General features: G+C 38.9%; 1 protein-coding gene across 3 annotated transcripts in view; it reads left to right on the forward strand.

Moving 5' to 3' along the window:
• Nucleotides 1–265: 265 nt before the first annotated feature.
• LOC5566742 (Down syndrome cell adhesion molecule) overlaps nucleotides 266–20,125 on the forward strand; it is a 146,303-nt gene continuing 126,443 nt past the window's right edge. For 2 of the 3 annotated variants that reach the window (XM_021851195.1, XM_021851198.1), the window contains exon 1: nucleotides 266–532. The gene's annotated coding sequence lies outside the window, so the exon portion shown is untranslated. Of the gene's footprint in view, nucleotides 589–20,125 lie in introns of all 3 variants that reach the window. The other variant, XM_021851197.1, reaches the window with a different exon arrangement.

Genomic DNA, 20,125 nt, shown 5'->3' on the forward strand with positions numbered 1-20,125 from the left:
CTGTCGACCGGATTCCGTTCACGGTTTCAACGTCCCAACTTTTCCTGACTCAGCTAAAGTTCACGCAACGCAATTCATCGCGTTCATCCCCTGTTTGTTTGAACCGGTTCTTGTGCAATGTCAATTTTCACGGTCGTGGGAAATTTCGAGGGAAAGCTTTCACCCGCTGCGCTGTTTGTGTGAGTCCGAGTTTGGACCGGCGCTTTGCGAGTCTCCGACTGCAATATGTTCTGACTAGGACGAAGTGATTCTGCAGTTCCAGACATTCCGTTGGAAAACGATTGATTAGTTTCGACTGTGAACTGCTACCGGACGGACACGTGCGCGGCTTATCGTCCTTCTCGAGCTAGAGCTAAGCGGATTGGGATTTAGTTTCTGTTCTGAGTGTTCCTCCTGTTAACTGTAGAGCTGGTCCTGAGGGGTGTGCAATTGCCTTTCGAGTGTTGTGTCGGTCGATGGAGGACTATTAAGGTTAATTTTATGCACATTCCGGACTGTCCTGGTGACGGGTGGTGATTTCCGTGCTGAAAAGGTGTGTAATTTCTGTTCGAACGGGATTCTCTGCAGGGATACTTCCGGTATATTGCTGTAGGTGCAAAGGGGTGATCCAAGGGGGGGACCTACGTGTTTGCTGGCCATTTCCTAGTGATGCTAATGATTGGGGAAGGAGGGCAGTGAATCCGAAACAAATTTAGTGCTTCCAGGCATGAGTTTCCCCCTGGCTGGGTGAAAAGTGTGTTGTTAATTGTACATTGCATTACACGGCATCGTTCTGCAATGACTGCTTTCCCGAGGGAAGGTTGGGGAGATGTTCCTGTTGGCACTGCTGCAGAAGGTGTGGTGTAAAGTTGATACGACGACAGCAACGAAGTGAACTCTACCAGAGTGCCAGTCAGTGTCTGCTTTCGCGTCGTGTTTCCTACTGGAGAGTGGGTGGTTTTACGGTTGGTTGGTTGGATAGCGCTGTGGAGTAATCCTCAACTTGCGAACGTACTGTTGTTGATGGCTTTTTTTCTGCTGTTGAAACCAAAAGCCGCTGCAGTAAACGTGAAATGATTTATTAATTGCATGAAACCGACGACGTCGAGAAGAGAATAAATCAAGCCGAGTTGTGAAAGGGGAGAAGCCTTCTGGCAGTTCTTCGACTACAAGTGTGCATGAAAGCAACGACGAGTCCCTGAAAAATGATCTTCTAGTTAATAAGGCAGACAAGAATGAAAATATGTTACAAGTGTTGTTCCGAGCTGTGCAATATGCAAATTGATATGTTGAAGTTGTAAATTAAAATAAAAACGATATATGTGGAAATATTTTGGAATACAGCAGCAGCGACATTTAAAAGCATAGTCAAAGCAACGAAGGTGGATTTTTCCCGACTTAGTTTTTGGTATTCAAATGCTTATCATCGCCAACATGAAGGTAAGAATCTTAAAAAAATCTAACAATTGATAATCAAACATTGATTCTATTATGTGTGTTCAAATTTTTAAACTGTAATTCATATTTCACATTGAAACTTTTCGACCTGTTTTCTACTTGAAGTGTGAAGCAGATATGTTTCGCATTTTAAAAAAAGAAAAATAATAGTCCTAGTTCTAGATAAGTGATATCCAACCGGAGGGAAAGTAGACATCATAGGGTGGCACATGGTCCGTCCAAGGAATTTATGCCCATTTTAATCTGTTTTCACTTTTTTTTTCAAACTCACCAAAGTTATATCCACGCTGTGAACACACTAGTTTTACACATGAAATAAGTTTCATGTTTGGAAAAATAGTCGAAGATCGGGTTACTATGTGCACTGATTTAGCAGGACATATCCTGATTTTATGATTTTATTAGGTGCCCTGATTTATTTTCCATATTTCAAGTTTTGTCCTGCTTATTTCTGCTTGCTGAATGCAATGGAATATCAGAAATAATTATAACTTGAAAGAGCTTCGTCACCAGGATGAAAGAGATCTTTGAATTTCTGATTATTATTTTTTGGACAATTGATCGGTGTTCAGACAGACCAGACTAGCTGATATTTTGGCGTTCTTAAGATACATAAAATACTCCATCAATACTGATTTTTCCAATGCTATTTTTATACAGACGCATTATCGCATAGATTACTACTTACTTACTTACTTACTTACTTACTTATTTGGCTTTACATCAATTATCTTGATTAAGCCTCGCCAACAATATTTCGCCAATTCACTCGGTTCATGGCCGCTTCTCTCTATCCTCGACTGTGACCCACGCTCTCCAGGTCCTGGTGCACCTGGTCAGTCCACCTAGCTCGCTGCGCCCCAAGCATTCTTGTTCCGACCGGATTCGTAGCGAACACCATTTTTACAGGGTTGTTGTCCGGCATTCTTGCAACATGCCCTGCCCAGCGTATCCTTCCAGCTTTAGCTACCTTCACGATACTGGGTTCGCCGTAGAGTTGAGCGAGCTCGTGGTTCATCCTTCGCCGCCACACGCCGTTTTCCTGCACGCCGCCGCACTCGGCGTTCGAAAACCCCAAGAGCTTGCAAGTCCTCCTCGAGCATAGTCCACGCCTCGTGCCCATAGAGGACTACCGGTCTTATGAGCGTTTTGTACATCGTGCATTTGGTGCGGGGCTGAATCTTTCTTGACCGCAGTTTCTTCTGGAGCCCATAGTAGGCACGACTTCCGCTGATGATGCGCCTACGTATTTCCCGACTAACATTGTTGTCAGCCGTCAACAAGGATCCGAGGTAAACGAACTCGTCCACCACCTCGAAGGTATCCCCGTCTATCGTAACACTGCTTCCTAGGCGGGCCCTGTCGCGCTCAGTTCCGCCAACCAGCATGTACTTTGTTTTCGACGCATTCACCATAAGCCCGACTCTTGTTGCTTCGCGTTTCAGGCGGGTGAACAAATCTGCCACCGTTTCAAACTTTCTCCCAATAATATCCATGTCGTCCGCGAAGCAAACAAATTGTCCGGATCTCGTGAAAATCGTGCCTAGACTGTTATATCCGGCTCTCCGCATAACACCTTCAAGCGCAATATTGAACAACAGGCACGAAAGTCCATCGCCCTGTCGTAGTCTCCGCCGAGACTCGAACGAACTGGAGTGTTCGCCCGAGATCTTGACGCAGTTTTGCACACCGTCCATCGTTGCTCTGATCAATTTTGTGAGCTTCCCGGGAAAGCTGTTCTCGTCCATGATTTTCCATAGCTCTACGCGGTCGATACTGTCGTATGCCGCCTTGAAATCGATGAACAAATGGTGCGTAGGGACCTGGTACTCACGGCATTTCTGGAGGATTTGCCGCACGGAAAAGATCTGGTCCGTTGTCGAGCGGCCGTCGATGAAACCTGCTTGATAACTTCCCACGAACTCTTTTGCTAATGGTGATAGACGATGGAAAAGAATCTGGGATATCAATTTGTAGGCGGCGTTTAGGATGATTGCACGATAATTTTGACACTCCAGTTAACGCCTTGCTTCCACTCCTCCGGTAGCTGTTCCGTTTCCCAGATTCTGACTATCAGCCGATGCAGACAAGCGGCCAACCTGTCCGGGCCCATCTTGATGAGTTCGGCTCCGATACCATCCTTGCCAGCGGCCTTGTTGTTCTTGAGCTGTTGAATGGCATCCTTAACTTCTCCCATCGTGGGAGCTGGTTTTTTTTTATTTTTTTATTTTTTTTTAAATTTCTTTATTAGTATCATTCCAAACATTACATTCATTTCTTATATCTAGGTGTTCTGTGTTATTTGACAACACTGTCATCCTAATTTGGTAAAACAAATTTAAGATTTAATTAACATTTTGTTAACAACATATTACATTTCATTTGCCGTAGCAGTTCAGTTATTTTTTACAGGTGAGTTGATGTCACCTGCTTATAAGATAAAAAAAAATGTTTTTAATATACTTAACCTAACTTAACCTAAACATATAACGCATTAATCGTGGCAATAGAAGATTGTAACGATTTTTGCCTGAAATTATTAATGATTGTATTTGACATTTGTTCCAATGTTTCAACATTGGATATTCTATGTAACTCATTGGTACTATACCAGGGAGGAAGCCTCAGAATCATTTTCAAAATTTTATTTTGAATTCTCTGCAGAGCTTTCTTCCTGGTATTACAACAGCTAGTCCATATTGGTACAGCATACAACATGGCTGGCCTGAAAATTTGTTTGAATATCAACAGCTTGTTCTTAAGACAAAGTTTTGATTTTCTATTAATAAGGGGATAGAGACATTTTACATATTTATTACATTTGGCTTGAATGCCCTCAATGTGATTTTTGAAAGTTAAATTCTTATCTAGCATGAGCCCTAGATACTTAACTTCATCTGACCAATTTATTGGAACCCCTCTCATCATGACAACATGTCTACTTGAAGGTTTCAAATAAAGAGCTTTTGGTTTATGTGGGAATATTATTAGTTGAGTTTTGGAAGCATTAGGAGAAATCTTCCATTTTTGCAAGTATGAAGAATAAATATCCAAACTTTTTTGCAATCGACTACAGATGACACGCAGGCTTCGTCCTTTGGCGGAGAGGCCTGTGTCATCCGCAAACAAAGATTTTTGACATCCCTGAGGTAGCTCAGGTAAGTCAGATGTGAAAATATTGTATAATATTGGTCCCAAAATGCTGCCTTGAGGAACACCAGCTCTTACAGGAAGTCTTTCAGATCTGGAGTTCTGATAATTAACCTGAAGTGTACGATTTGACAGATAACTTTGAATTATTCTAACAATGTATGTTGGAAAATGAAAGTTTTTTAATTTTACAATCAAACCTTCATGCCAAACACTGTCGAATGCTTTTTCTATGTCTAGAAGTGCAAGACCAGTAGAGTAGCCTTCAGATTTGTTGGAACGGATCAAATTTGTTACACGTAAAAGTTGATGAGTGGTCGAATGTCCATGGCGGAATCCGAACTGTTCATTGGCAAAAATTGAATTTTCGTTGATGTGGGCCATCATTCTGTTCAAAATAACCTTTTCAAAAAGTTTACTGATGGAGGAAAGCAAACTGATTGGACGATAGCTAGAAGCTTCTGCAGGATTTTTGTCTGGTTTTAAAATTGGAACAACCTTAGCATTTTTCCATTTGTCAGGAAAATATGCTAATTGAAAACATTTGTTAAATATATCAACTAAAAATGATAAGCTACTTACTGGAAGTTTCTTGATGAGGATGTAGAAAATTCCATCATCGCCAGGAGCTTTCATGTTTTTGATTTTTTTAATAATAGTTCTCACTTCTTCCAAATCAGTCTCCCAGGCATTTTCGAAAACGTTCTCTTGATTGAGAATATTTTCGAACTCCTGAGTAACTTGATTTTCAATTGGACTAGTAAGTCCTAAATTAAAATTGTGCGCACTTTCAAACTGCAAAGCAAGTTTTTGAGCTTTTTCGCAATTAGTTAGTAATAATTTGTTTTCCTCTTTCAATGCCGGTATTGGCTTCTGAGGTTTTTTCAAGATTTTCGATAATTTCCAAAAGGGCTTAGAGCCAGGGTCCAATTGAGAAATTTTATTTTCAAAATTTTTGTTTCTTAATTGAGCAAAACGTTTCTTGATTTCTTTCTGCAAATCCTGCCATATAATTTTCATAGCAGGATCGCGAGTGCGTTGAAATTGCCTTCTCCTCACGTTTTTAAGACGGATCAAGAGTTTAAGATCATCGTCTATAATCACGGATTCAAATTTTACTTCACATTTTGGAATTGCAATGCTCCGGGCTTCAACAATGGAATTTGTTAAAGTTTCAAGAGCATTGTCAATATCAAGTTTAGTTTCTAAAGAAATGTTAACATCAAGATTGGAGTCAACATACGTTTTATATATATTCCAGTCGGCTCGTAAATAATTGAAAGTGGAGCTGATAGGATTGAGAATCGCTTCTTGAGATATTTGAAATGTAACAGGGACATGATCAGAATCAAAATCAGCATGAGTAATCAGTTGGCTACAAAGATGACTAGAGTCGGTTAAGACCAAATCAATCGTAGATGGATTTCTAGAAGAGGAAAAACATGTGGGGCTATCAGGGTATTGAATTGAGAAATATCCTGAAGAGCACTCATCAAATAAAATTCTGCCGTTGGAATTACTTTGAGAATTATTCCATGATCGATGTTTGGCATTAAAGTCACCAATGACAAAAAATTTTGACTTATTGCGAGTCAATTTACGCAAGTCAGTTTGGAGCAAATTAACTTGCTGCCCAGAGCATTGAAAAGGCAAATAGGCAGCTATGAAAGTATATTTACCAAACTGTGTTTCAACAGAAACACCTAAAGTTTCAAAAACTTTAGTTTCAAATGATGAAAACAGTTGATGTTTTATACGCCTATGAATGATGATTGCAACTCCCCCACATGCCCCATCAAGTCGATCATTACGATAAACAAAAAAGTTAGGATCTCTTTTGAGTTTAGATCCAGGTTTTAAATACGTTTCGGTAGTAACTGCTATATGCACGTTATTAACAGTAAGAAAATTAAATAGCTCGTCCTCTTTACTATTCAGAGAACGAGCATTCCAATTTAAAATATTTAAATTATTATTTGGATCCATTAGAAAAACGTAATCCAATAACAATTTGATTTGTACATTTTACACCTACTTGGACTGCTTCAGTCATAGTGGTGGCTTTGAACATTGCATCAATGATTAGATTCAATTGTTCAGTTAGAAAATTAAAATCAGAGGCAGACATGTCATGTGATTTCCCATTGGAATTTCCGGTAGACGAAGAAGCGGAGTTACCTGTGGCGGTAGGGTTTTTTCCATTTGATTTGAAACAAGTAGAATGGGTACCCATGGATCGAACAGGGGAGGAGTTCGAATTTCCTGCTACGATATCGGCAAAGGATTTACCGTGGGTAGATACATTCGAAATAGAAAGATTCGAACGGCTACCCGACGGAATAAAATTAGTTTGTGAATGAGCATGATTATGATCTTCCTGATGGGTATGATTCATGATCAAGCGATCGTTAACTGAAAAATGAGCATTGTTCGATACTCTACCAGGCAAATTCCGGAAACGACCGTTATCGTAACGGATATTATCTTTCATCTGCCTGGCACGAGCCTCAATGACCTTTTTGCGTGAAGGACAATTCCAAAAATTGGACTTATGGTTAGCCCCGCAATTACAACATATGAATTTGGTGGTATCTTCCTTCACTGGACAGACGTCTTTGGCGTGAGAAGAACCTCCGCAAATCATGCATTTAGCATCCATGCGACAATTTTTTGTACCATGACCCCACTTTTGGCACCGACGGCACTGAGTGGGGTTTTGGTAATTTCCTCCAGGTTTCTGGAAATGTTCCCATGTCACACGGACATCAAACAAAAGTTTTGCTTTTTCTAAAGCTTTAATATTATTTAGTTCTTTTTTGTTAAAGTGAACTAAATAAAATTCTTGAGAAAGCCCTTTCCGAACAATGCCAGATTGGGTTCTCTTTTTCATAATGATTACTTGGACTGGGGAAAATCCAAGTAAATCATTTATTCCATTTTTGATCTCTTCAGGTGATTTATAGTCACTTGAGAGACCTTTCAAGACAACTTTGAACAAACGTTCAGTTTTGTCGTCATAAGTAAAAAATTTGTGCTTCTTCTCTTCAAGATGTTTGAGAAGAAGCTCACGATCTTTAAGAGTTTCCGGCAAAACGCGACAGTCTCCTTTCTTTGCGATTTGGAAGGAAACCTTGATTCCCCTAATGGAGTTCAAGATCTCCTGCCTAAATCCCCCAAATTCGGAACAACTGACCACGATAGGCGGCACTCTTTGCTTCCTCACTTGAATCAAAGAGCCTGGGCTAGAGGCTGCTTCGATTTGGTGTTCGGAAAATTTGTCTAGAGCATCGAACTGATTGCTCATTTCGATACAATTATTCATTTCACCCTTGGAAGAAACTTCGCATTCCGGGGAAGCGTCCTTTCTTCCATTCTTGCCACGTGTAGTGACAGTTTTAAAACCCACTTTTTTGGAAGGAAGTAGTGAATTCAGAGATTCACCCTTCCTTTTGTTTGTTGTTGATACCATGTTTAATTAATAAACGAAAGAAGACGTGACCTTCGAAAGGTTTTTTCCCTAGACGGTGTCCAAGAAGGATTACCACCGCTAGCTTTCGCCAACGGGTCCAACGAAAAATCGAAGGCACTGGTCCAAACAAGGATCGTAAAGGGATCAATAGTAGAAAAAATAGTACTGAAAAGTACTGTTTTAGTAGCACTGAAAAGTACCGTTTTTAATTTTAGCACTGAAAAGTACTGTTTTTGTAGCACTGAAAAGTACTGTTTTATTGCTTTAGGTAGTTTTTAAGAAAACTTCCAAGAGCAGAGAGAATTCGTGTACGCACAGCACGAAGGTACGATGCGCACTGATCGTGGGAGCTGGTTGGTTTCCGCTGTCCGCTGTGCTGACGTAGCCATTGCCTTCGCTGTCCTGACCTTCTGTGCCTGTGTTCCCTGCGCCATTCAGATTTTCATCGTAGTGCTGCTTCCACCTTTCGATCACCTCGCGTCCGTCCGTCAAAATGCTCCCATCCTTATCCCGGCACATCTCAGCGCGTGGCACGAAGCCTTTGCGGGATGTGTTGAGCTTCTGATAGAACTTCCGCGTTTCTTGAGAACGGTGCAGCAACTCCATATCTTGGCATTCCACCTCTTCCAGGCGGTGCTTTTTGTCCCGGAATAGGCGGGTTTGCTGCTTCCGCTTCAGTCTGTATCGTTCCACGTTTTGCCGCGTACCATGCTGCAGCATTGCAGCCCGCGCTGCGTTCTTCCCCTCTAAAACCTCCTGGCACTCCTCGTCGAACCAATCGTTTCTTGAGCTCCGTTCCACATATCCGACAATGCTTTCGGCAGCGTCGTTAATGGATGCTTTGACTGTCCTCCAGCAGTCCTCAAGAGGGGCCCTATCGAGCTCGCCCTCATTCGGCAACGCTGCCTCAAGATGCTGCGCGTACGCATTGGCGACATCCGGTTGTTTCAGCCGCTCGAGATTGTTCCGGGGCGGGCGTCGGTACCGTACATTGTTGATGACGGATAGTTTTGGGCGCAGTTTCACCATCACCAGGTAGTGGTCGGAGTCAATGTTGGCGCCACGATAGGTTCTGACGTCGGTTATGTCGGAGAAGTGCCGTCCATCGATCAAAACGTGGTCGATTTGCGATTCTGTCTGCTGAGGTGATCTCCAGGTGTACCGATACGGGAGGCTGTGCTGGAAATAGGTGCTACGAATGGCCATGTTCTTGGAGGCGGCAAAATCTATCAGTCGTAGGCCGTTCTCGTTCATCAGCCGGTGGGCGCTGAACTTTCCAATCGTCGGTCTGAACTCCTCCTCCTGGCCAACCTGAGCGTTTAGATCTTCTATGATGATCTTGACGTCGTGGCTTGGGAAGCGGTCGTACTCGCGTTCGAGCTGCGCGTAAAATGCGTCCTTGTCATCATCAGCAGGGCCTTCCATTTTCAATTCATTGAAAGCATTTTCAGTCGCCAACTGACTGACTCAAGCTTCCCTTTGGATTGAAACTCTACTGTTTCGTTTCAATCCGACAAACCTTTCCTATCATCGCAGCAAGCGTAGTCTTTCATTTCTTTCATGCTGCCTGTGCGTCGTGCGTCATATATCAGAGTCTCACCGCAGCGAGCTGGTCTTTCAATCGGTAGTCTCTAACTTTAAGAGCAGATTAATTCAAATGAACGACGTGGTGATCCGCATACTTTCTCTATCTTAATTTATTACCTAACAAGTTATATACATTACTATTGCAAAAATAGGTAAAATCCAATTTGAAACATTTTGATAGATTTCAATGACATCAAATGAAACGGCGTTCTTACTCTTTCATTTCACCTTTCTTGTTCGCTGCTTTCAATCAGGTAACGAAACGAATGAGTGGTGAAAGAAGAACGAAGCGACGCAGTTGTTCGTCACCATCGAGACGACGCAATCAAACCTTCGTGTTTCATAAAATGCTTTCGAAAATGCACAGCCCTGATCATCAGTGCTTCCGGAGTGTGGGCTATGCACGTTGATTATGCTGAAGTTAAAGAATCGGCCTTTGATTCTTAACTTGCACATTCGTTCATTGATCGGCCACCACCCGATCAGGCGCCTTTGCATATCACCCATCACTATGAAAGCTGTTCCCAGCTCGCGTGTGTTGCCGCAGCTCTGGTAGATGGTATGATTACCTCTAAACGTTCGCACCAATGCTCCTGTCCAGCACACCTCCTGCAGCGCTACGATGTAGAAACCGCGGGTCTTCAGTACATCGGAGAGTATGCGAGTACTTCCAATGAAGTTGAAAGATCTGCAGTTCCACGTACCGAGTTTCGAATCGCTAGTCCATTTTCGTCGCTGTGGTCTTTGCCGATTGTTCCGGTCCGTATTCTCTCGTTGACGTTCCTGTGCTGATGTGTTTTTACGGTTGGCTTGCAGGGCCTGACACCAACCCCCTAGATTTCCTGAGGACCATTCCCCTCAATGTTCGGTGGAACATAGTGCGCAGTTTAGCTTAGAGTCCTTCTCTGGCACTCGGACGATGATCAGCCGCCCCTGACATGGGGAACAGACGCTGTTGTGAGCCACTCCTAACATGGGGTACAGACGCTCAAGGTTTGCAGAAGCAAGAGCAAAAACAAACCCCCCCTTCCCTGTCAGCATACGACCAAAGTTCCCACCGGGGGTTGGTTACCCGATCTTCCCCAAGGTTACTCGTACCCCGGCCAGTACCACGAGGAGGTAGGGATAGGAGCTGCCGGGCAAGAGGCTAAGGACCGCTTAAAGGGGTCTATTTTATTCCTGCAGGTACGCGAGGTACCAATGGTACGCCATACTCAGCCATTTACCGCGCCATAATAAGTTCCATTATTACAGCAAATAATGCAAAAAATTTAGATATTTCGAATGATTGTCGTACGCTTTTCTCAAACCATGAAAACGCGCTTGGTTCAGTCTGTCTGAACACTAACCAAATGGCAGCAATCACAGAAACCTGGAAATATTTCCCATCGTTATTTAATTGTTTGATGTATCGCAAGGATGCATTCCCTCATTTGAATTCCATCTTTTGAACTCACAAAAGTATAAAATTGAAGATGCTATCCAAAAGCATGAGCTTTTGGAGAGATCATTATCGAAAGCTTCTCAGAATTATAAGATCTGTGCCAAAATCTTTGGCCTATTCACATATTTCGTTACGTTTAGACACCCAGCCACTCACTTGTAACGATGTTTCAATGATTAATCTACAATTTTTGTACGAGGCGTAACAAATTCAGTACACTTCTGCGTCACTTCGGTGCAAAGACAAAAACAAAACATATAAGTTCACAGAATTTTTGCTGTATAAAAGATATTCATATTTTTTCAATATGAATGATAGCAAAAGTTGATCCAATGAATGATCCTAAATATAGGATTGATAGTACTTTTCTTTTCAGAGACTTGGTCTCTATTTAAATGGAAGGACTTTTGTTCCAAAATGGTCTCTGAAGTGTTTTTTTTACTTATTTTGATTGCAATGAATCCTGATCCAACATTGTAAGTCTCCAAAATAAAAGGACTATAACGGGTTTAACAGCTTCTTAAAAATTTTGCTCCAGATTTTTCGAGAAAAGATCCAGGAATTATCGTAGTGATTTTATTTACAATACTATCAGGGTCTCCTACAGGTGTTTCTATCAAAAAATCTTCTAGAGATTTCTCTATTAATTCCCGCAGAAATTCTTTCAGTGATTCTTAAAAGATTTTTTCTAGAATTGCTCCTTATAATTTCCTTGCTCCAATAATTTCCGCAAGTATTGTTTTTATTTTATCCTAAATTATCCTAGAAATTTCTTCTAGATATGTTTTCACTTATTCCTCAACCGAATTCCCCAGTTGTGACTCCATGAGATCTTCTAAAGATGTCTACAGACTCAATTCAACTCAACTCAAAACCGACCAAAATGTCACGTAATATTTGCCAACGTTTGGCCTACCCATGATTTTGAACGTGGACGCATCTCTGGTAGGAACATTCATGGTTTCCTGGAAAGATCCTGGAAAGGAATTCGCTAATTCTCACGAGATCTTAAAGGAAATACATAAAACATAACAAGATTGTTTATGAAATACCTAACATTCTTCGCAGATTGTTTGCTAAACCATGAGTTGAGGAATCATAGTGGCATTTTCTTACATCTTCAATCAATCGACGAAAGCGAAACACCCAAAAGTGTTCGGAAAAGTGGCAGATTATTGTTTTAGCAAAATGCTAGTTATATTCAAGAATCATACCCACTAATTAGAAGTTTCTCAGATCTTCCGAGGAATCTTCTTCTTTTCTGGCGTTACGTTCCCACTGGGACAGAGCCTGCTTCTCAGCTTAGTGTTCTTATGAGCACTTTCACAGTTATTAACTGAGAGCTTACTATGCCAATGACCATTTTTGCATGCGTATATCGTGTGGCAGGTACGATGATACTCTATGCCCTGGGAAGTCGAGAAAGCTGATTTCCAACCCGAAAAGATCCTCGACCGGTGGGATTCGAACCCACGAGCCTCAGCTTGGTCTTGCTGAATAGCTGCGCGTTTACCGCTACAGCTATCTGGGCCTCCTCTTCCGAGGAATGCAACAATTTATTTTAGAAGCTGGAATTGCGTTTAATAATATTAATATAATTTTGCGATTCCGTTGCAAATTAATCAACTTTTCATTGACAATTTGCACTACATAATGGCCTGTTTTTCCTACCAAAAAACAATGCTGAAAAGTGCTACTTTTCAGCACTGTTTTCGGTGCAGAAAAGTAGCACTTATCAGTACTGTTTAGGAGACGTCAGCCAAATATTCCAGTCTATTCTGCCATAGCATCTGATTCTATAGCTGACGCGCGATACAGAAGCAAGACTGGTGATATTGTCGGCGCGATAAAAAGTTAGAATCAGTTTCTCGCCGGAGTAGGAATTCACTAAGAATCTAAGTTAGATATCTACTTCGGAAGTGGTGCATTCGATTCGCACCCGGTATGCACTAATGCACCCTCCATCCGATGCAGGGTATCTTGCATAGATAGCGAGAAGAATCCGTTGCCGGCGAACTGCATTTTCTAACGATTGACCGACAATACTGGTTTGGGAACGGATACTGAAATTATAGATCCACATTAAGTAGAAGGTTGATGTTTTAGGCAAAATTTCTCAGCAGATAAGAGAATGTCTGGCAACAACAAATCTAATTGGAGATTTATCAGGTATGTGGCACTCATAACAAATCTCGCGTAACTTCACAAAAGGGTCTACGTAACAATGAAAGATCCTCTCCTTTCAAGCTATCTTTCGATTATAACAGTGCAATACCAAAGAGCTTGGGCAGTTTTTCACTATGGATCAAAAGACAATGTCCTTGACTAGCATTAAAAAAATCGCAACAGAAGAGGTTAATGTAACTCAGTTTTTGGTTAAAAAAAAGTAAACGAAGAGAACCTCTCAATTTTATTATTTTATTTATTTATTTATTTATTTTTAACTTATAAATTTTGAAAGATGAATAAGCCCCTTTGAGTGATATTCTAATGAAATCTTTCTCAAAAAGGCACAAAACCTCTTTATCTTTTCGAATAACGTCATAAAATAATATATATTAAATATAGGCTCTCCCGGAATCGATCCATAGCGGAGCCAAAGTTTTCCAAGTCATCACGTCCAGTCATCACGAATATTCTCTAACACGCATTCAGAAGCCAATCGATTAGATGGATGAGTACCAAACTTGATGTCTCTGAAAATAAAATCAAAGAAAAAAAACAAACGAGCAGTATCATACACGATAAGAAATTTCATTCAAATATTTGTATAAAATTCTCATAACAGGAAGAGAATGATTTCCCAGAATATCCTGAACAGACACAGGAATATCATGATTTAAACTGATTATTCTATCAAGGAATTTTTCTCTAGGTGCATTAAAACGAGAGCATTCAAAAACGATATGGTCTATGTCTTCATATGATTTATTACATTCACAAATATTTGAATCTGTGATATTCATGCGATATAATTGATTACTACAAATGTAATGATTTGACATAAGTCTAGAATAGGAGCAAATAAAATTACGTCTAACAGGAAGACTGCGAAACCAAGGAAATATTTTTACCTTCGGACATATGGAATGACAATATCGACCTTTGTCACTTGTATTCCAAGAAATTTGCCAATCATTCATAGAATATTTTTTCAAATTAGTAAAATATTGCGAATAATAAATATCACAGTTATAAATTATTCCACGAAAAACCCCCAATTTTGCCAACAAATCAGCTTGTTCATTACCATAAATATTGCAATGAGCTGGAACCCAAACCAATTTAATTATTGTTGTTGTGTATTGTTTGAGTCGGTCTGTCTGCTTTCCGTTCGACGAAACTGTTCATTTATCGTTGAAATTATGTCGAAAAATCCTTAAAAGTGTTGTAAAGCAAGGACTGTCGCTGTGAATCAGTTTATATCTCACCAGAACTTCATATCCATCGCTGATCATCGAGAAATTTTGGACTCAATTTGCAGATCAAACTAATCATGGATTGCAGAAAATGCCTTCATCACGTCAAGACGCCAGATCAACCATTCATTTTTTGCAATGGGCTGTGTAGTGGAGTTTACCATGCTGCGTGTGTTGGGCTGAACAAAGAAAGCCTAGCTGCTGTATCGCCACCGAACAAGAACAGCATTTGGTTGTGTGATGATTGCTTGTCAAAGTTTGTTCAGTGGAGAGAGGGGCAAAAAGATTCAACCGATCGAGATGGCTCAGCGTTACATCGTGACGTAGAAGTCCTAAAATCTAAAGTTTAAGCTATAATGTCAATTCTTGCTCCAAGTTCGATATGCTACCAATCGGATACTGTTATAAGCCATTCGACTCCACAGTTAACTTCACAACTAGAACGTGAACGAGTGAATCAGCACAGTGAAACGCCGCTTGTACCTGATGTTTCCCGAGAACCACCCGGTGTAGCAAACACTGCTGATGAGAGCTTTGCCTTATTATTGACCAATATCGACGGCAGCGTGTCTGAGAAAGATGTTCAACAAATGGTTTCTCGATGTTTGGGTGCTCGTGATAAAGATTGTAAAGAAGTTCGAAAACTAGTTCCAAGATGGATTGACTGCAACAATTTAGATTATGTTTCGTTTAAAGTTGTTCTCGATAAAAAATGGAAGTTGACCGCAATGACGCAAAATGTATGGCCAAAACACGTTATATTTAGGGAATTTGTGAGAAGGCAATGCACCTGGAAACCTGGCATTATGTAACGTAGTTATACTTTATGAGAAACTCTTTGTGTTAAGTGTTGATTTTATTGATTTGATATGTATTGTTATTTGTTGAAGAAAATTTTGTATTTCACATTATGATGTTGTTAGTTATGTATCGTTCGTACCTGTGTCTTTTTAGTTTTAGGAACATTCAATTAGACAAATCAGTCCGTTGAATTATACAAATAAAACAAACAAAACAAAGATAAATCCTTTAGAATTTAAATCATTTAATAACCCTTCAATATGATGGGTTTTGAAATTAAAACTAATGCAATTCAGAGCTTGAAGACAACTAAGGGTATCTGAGCACACCATAAATATATTTGGAGAATAATTATCAATCAATTTGCATATAAAATAAATAGCTGTTAATTCAGCTGTAAAAATTGAAGAAGGAGATTCTAATTTATAGAAATGGGACAAATGAAAATTAAACACTCCAAACCCTGCTACATTTTCAATTAAAGATCCATCGGTAAAAAAAAATCTGATAATTGTCTACCCCAATAAATTTACGTTTAAATAATAAATTGGCATAACGGGAACGAGCATGATTAGGAATTTGTTTTAATTCTTCTTGTAAAGATAAATCCACACATGGTTGAAAAGAATGAGCAGCTATGCTACATTCATAGAAATGTGGAGAAACATTTGATACAATATTTTATCTAGAACAATAGATATATGATTTCAATATTCTATTAGAAGGATTGATTTCAAACAAAGATTTTAGTGTACCAATTAAAGGATGATCCATTGAAAAACAATGTATCAAAAATTTACAATTCAATTCATGAAAGCGATATTTGAGTGGAATAATACCAGCAAGGACTTCAATAAATTTAGTATGCGTAGAATTCATCAAATTTAAACAAATTCTCAAACAACGAAATTGTATTTTTTCCAGTTTGGAAAAATGTATTTGTGCAGCACTCCCAAAAATAAAACAACCATATTCCATTACTGAACGAATAGTTGTTTTATAGAGTGTGATCATGTCATTAGGATGTGCACCCCACCATGTTCCAGTTATCATCCGAAGAAAATTTATTCTCTTCGAGCAAATTTTTTGAATAAATTTAATCTGACTATTTCATTTTAATTTCGAATCAAACCATAGACCAAGATATTTATAATCAATAACTTGTTCAATTTGTTGATTACTAAGATACAAATCAATATTTACTGGAGAATGTTTACGAGAAAATAATATGAATTTTGTTTTTTGAACTGAAAAAGTAAAACCATTATTATGTGCCCATGAGTGAAGATTATCTAAACAATTTTGCATAAAATGACGAATAACTTCTCTGCTATGACCATTAACAGAAATGACATTATCATCCGCAAATTGTATAAAATAACATCCATTTGGAATAATGGAAATGATGGCTCTGGTGAATAAATTGTATAAAAAGGGACTTAAACAAGAACCCTGTGGTAAGCCAAAATATCTATAACGGACCATTCTGGAAGACCCATTATGAAAAAATTGCATTATTTTGAAGGAAAAAAAATTACATATGAAATTGGAGGAAATGATTGGAATTTTACAATCATTCATTTTGTTGAAAAGTAAATCAATAAGAACTGAATCATATGCACCAGAAACGTCAAGAAAAGTAGAAACTACATCTTGTTTTTTATTGAACGATAATTCAATATGTGAAGCTAGAAGAGCAATACAATCTCGAGTTCCGCGACCTTTTCTAAACCCATATTGAGATGATGAAAATATATTATTTTTCTCAGCCCATAACTCCAGACGATTAAGTATCATTCTTTCCATTAGTTTACGAAGACATGATAATAAACTAATAAGTCTTCTACTTTCTACTAATGAAGGATTCTTATTAGGTTTAAGTTAACTAATTACTTTTATGAATCGCCATTCAGAAGGAAAAATGTTCTATTCTATTCTATTCTATTCAAAGTGCTTGCACAGCCAATATTGAAAAGCATCCTGGAAATACTGAAATTTATTTCAGTTTTTTCTTTTCAGCATTAATATTTGCAGCATATTAATGATTTGATACAAATATTAAGATGGCCAGGCCCACTGTGCAGACTTGGGGTTTGAAGGTAATTCAAAAATTTCCGGCGATCAGATTATTCACGAATGAATAACATGATAGACAGAAAATTTTGAAATATTGTGAGGGAAGAAACGGGGACAACCGTACCAACCGTTTCATTTAGGGAGATAGGCAAAATCGTTGGAAATGGCGTTGCTAAGAAAGTTAATGCGCACTCCATTGTTGTTTGTCCTTTTTCTAGGATGGGACATAGGTATTTCTCCCGTATGTCCTGGCTCTGAAGCCTGGGCTTAAGCGCCCTTACTCGCTCTCTGAAACGAAAATAAAAGTTACTCTGATCCCCATCTCGTAAAACAGCAATTTATGTATGTAAATTGAAAATAAACACACGCAAAAACGCCACTATTCCTCAGAGTGGCATTTTGGACCACTTTCCCATATTTGTTTTGATATGTAAGTAAAACTTAAAATAATTATAATAAAAATCAGAACAATCTCACTCAGTTGATCGAAGGCCACGGTGGAACTATCAGCGCCATGTACGCTTCCATCTACTGCGCTTCCATCCCCTTTCGCTCATGCCAGAAAACGCTCACGATCGATCACCGCCAGGTGCACATTTATTCCACTTTTGCCAATTCACATTTTTTGCACTAACTTTTTAACTACTGATTTTTATTTCTTCAAATTTTGCAACGCAAAGCTTTGTTTCGGAAAGAATTGTTTCAAAGCACAAGCTGAATTCCGAAAAATTCCATAACGCGGAGCCGAGGTCGCCATTCAGAAGGAAAAATGTTCTGAAACAAAAATGAATTATATAGGGATAGTAAATGTAATTTACCATCAATAGGTAATTTTTTTAACACAATAAATTTTATGATGTCAATACCTGGAGCTGTATTTTTAGTAACAGATAATGCTAATTCTATTTCCTCAATTGAAAATTCATTACAAAGATCAGGGTAATAATTGTACAATTGATGAGTTTTAAATATGATGGGGGTAGGAACAAAATCAGGACAAATTTTCGAAGAAAATTGATCTATCCAATTTTCAGAATATTCCAAAACAGAGGAATATTATAGTTCCTTAAATTTTTAGCAACAGACCATAATTTATTTAATGTCGTTTCTGAATCAAGATTTTCAATAAAAGTTTTCCAATAATTCCTTTTTTCAAACTTAACAATTCGTGTAAACTGGGCTTCAGTTTTACGAAAAAAAATATAATTGTTCCTTGTACCTGAATTACGAAAATTTTTAAAGGCTTCAGATTTATTTTTAAGTGCAACAGTACAATCATGATCCCACCAAAAAGAATTATGTCTTTTTTTGGTTGATCCTAAAAATATTTTTTTAGTCTGCGATTTTTGTAAACAATCTATTAGAATGACTGAAAACCTGTTATAATTTTGAAGAGGAGAAAGTGAATAATCGAAATTGATTAAAGCAGTAGAAACTAAATTTGAAAATTTGGACCAATCAATATTTTTTGTTAAATCAGGAACAAATGGTTCTTGGTGATGTTGATCACGAAGAGGAAAATGAATAGAAATTTGAATAGGTAAATGATCACTACCATTTGGATCATCTATAATTTTCCAAGTTGATTTTATGGCCAAACTACTTGAACACAATGATAAATCAATGCATGAATGATGAGCAGGGGGAACTACTATTCTAGTGAATGAGCCATCATTCAGAATGTTTAAATTCAACTCATCAATCAGATCCAAATCCAAAGTTGTTTGGTAACTCAAGGGATAACATTATTTGAGCCGAAAGTTTCGAAATTTTGCCACTAGGCGGCGCACAGTATTTCGATCGGCCGAAATCGTGAACTTAATTCTGTAACACCTTTAAACGTGATTTTTTCGGAATGGTGTCTTTGGACGAAAATTTTCCAAAAATATAGCGCATATGTTGACGGTAAATGTTAGTTCGCAACTTTGCCACGGGCGGCGCTGCGAAAATATTTTTTTTGAAATGACGATCAAAATGAATCATTCTCTAGAAGACACTAGGTTTCTAAAGACCAAGGAAAAGCAGTTATAACCATTTAAGTGCAAAAATCAGTCATTTTTGGGGTCCCTGTATTTATTCGGGTGGCGGCTGGTGGCAGATGAAATCTAGTAGGATTCAAAATACATCATTAGTAGTTGTAAATGTCGATAGTGTCATTAGTATCCACGAGTATCCCTTTTACTTAGAGGAAGTTTCATCAATGACTGTTATTACCCTGTAGTACTTAGTTATATGATGGGTAGAGAGCTATGTGGCTCCATACTTCTTCTTCTTCTTCTTCTTGACACATTCTTCATCTTTACCCACAACCAATAGGTTTCAAATACATTTTTGAAGAAAGTTTTCAATCTCTAGAAATGACGCTTTACGAAATGACTCGCCCTACAACTATTTTTTACTTGAGATTTTTGCATTTTTTCGTACATCGCAAGTAACCAAATAGCACTTTAATTCGCTCTGCCTGCTAGCATTATACAGCTGACATGCTGCTGGTCGAATAATAGCACTAAAAGACCAAAAAGTTGAACTAGCAGGCTAGTGTTTACTTGAGATATACACTATGACACGTGCAAGCACGATGCGCTGAGTAGCAAATTAAGTGATGTACCATCACCCCACAGTTATGGATCAAATAGTGTGGAGTCCAACCTATAAAATTCAATAAAACGACATGGAAAACGTAAAATTGTAATTTAAAAGCACGAATTGAATCGTTTCACATTGGAACTTCGGTTAGTAAAC

Source organism: Aedes aegypti, chromosome 3 (assembly GCF_002204515.2).
Source record: "Aedes aegypti strain LVP_AGWG chromosome 3, AaegL5.0 Primary Assembly, whole genome shotgun sequence".
NCBI classification, from domain to species: domain Eukaryota; kingdom Metazoa; phylum Arthropoda; class Insecta; order Diptera; family Culicidae; genus Aedes; species Aedes aegypti.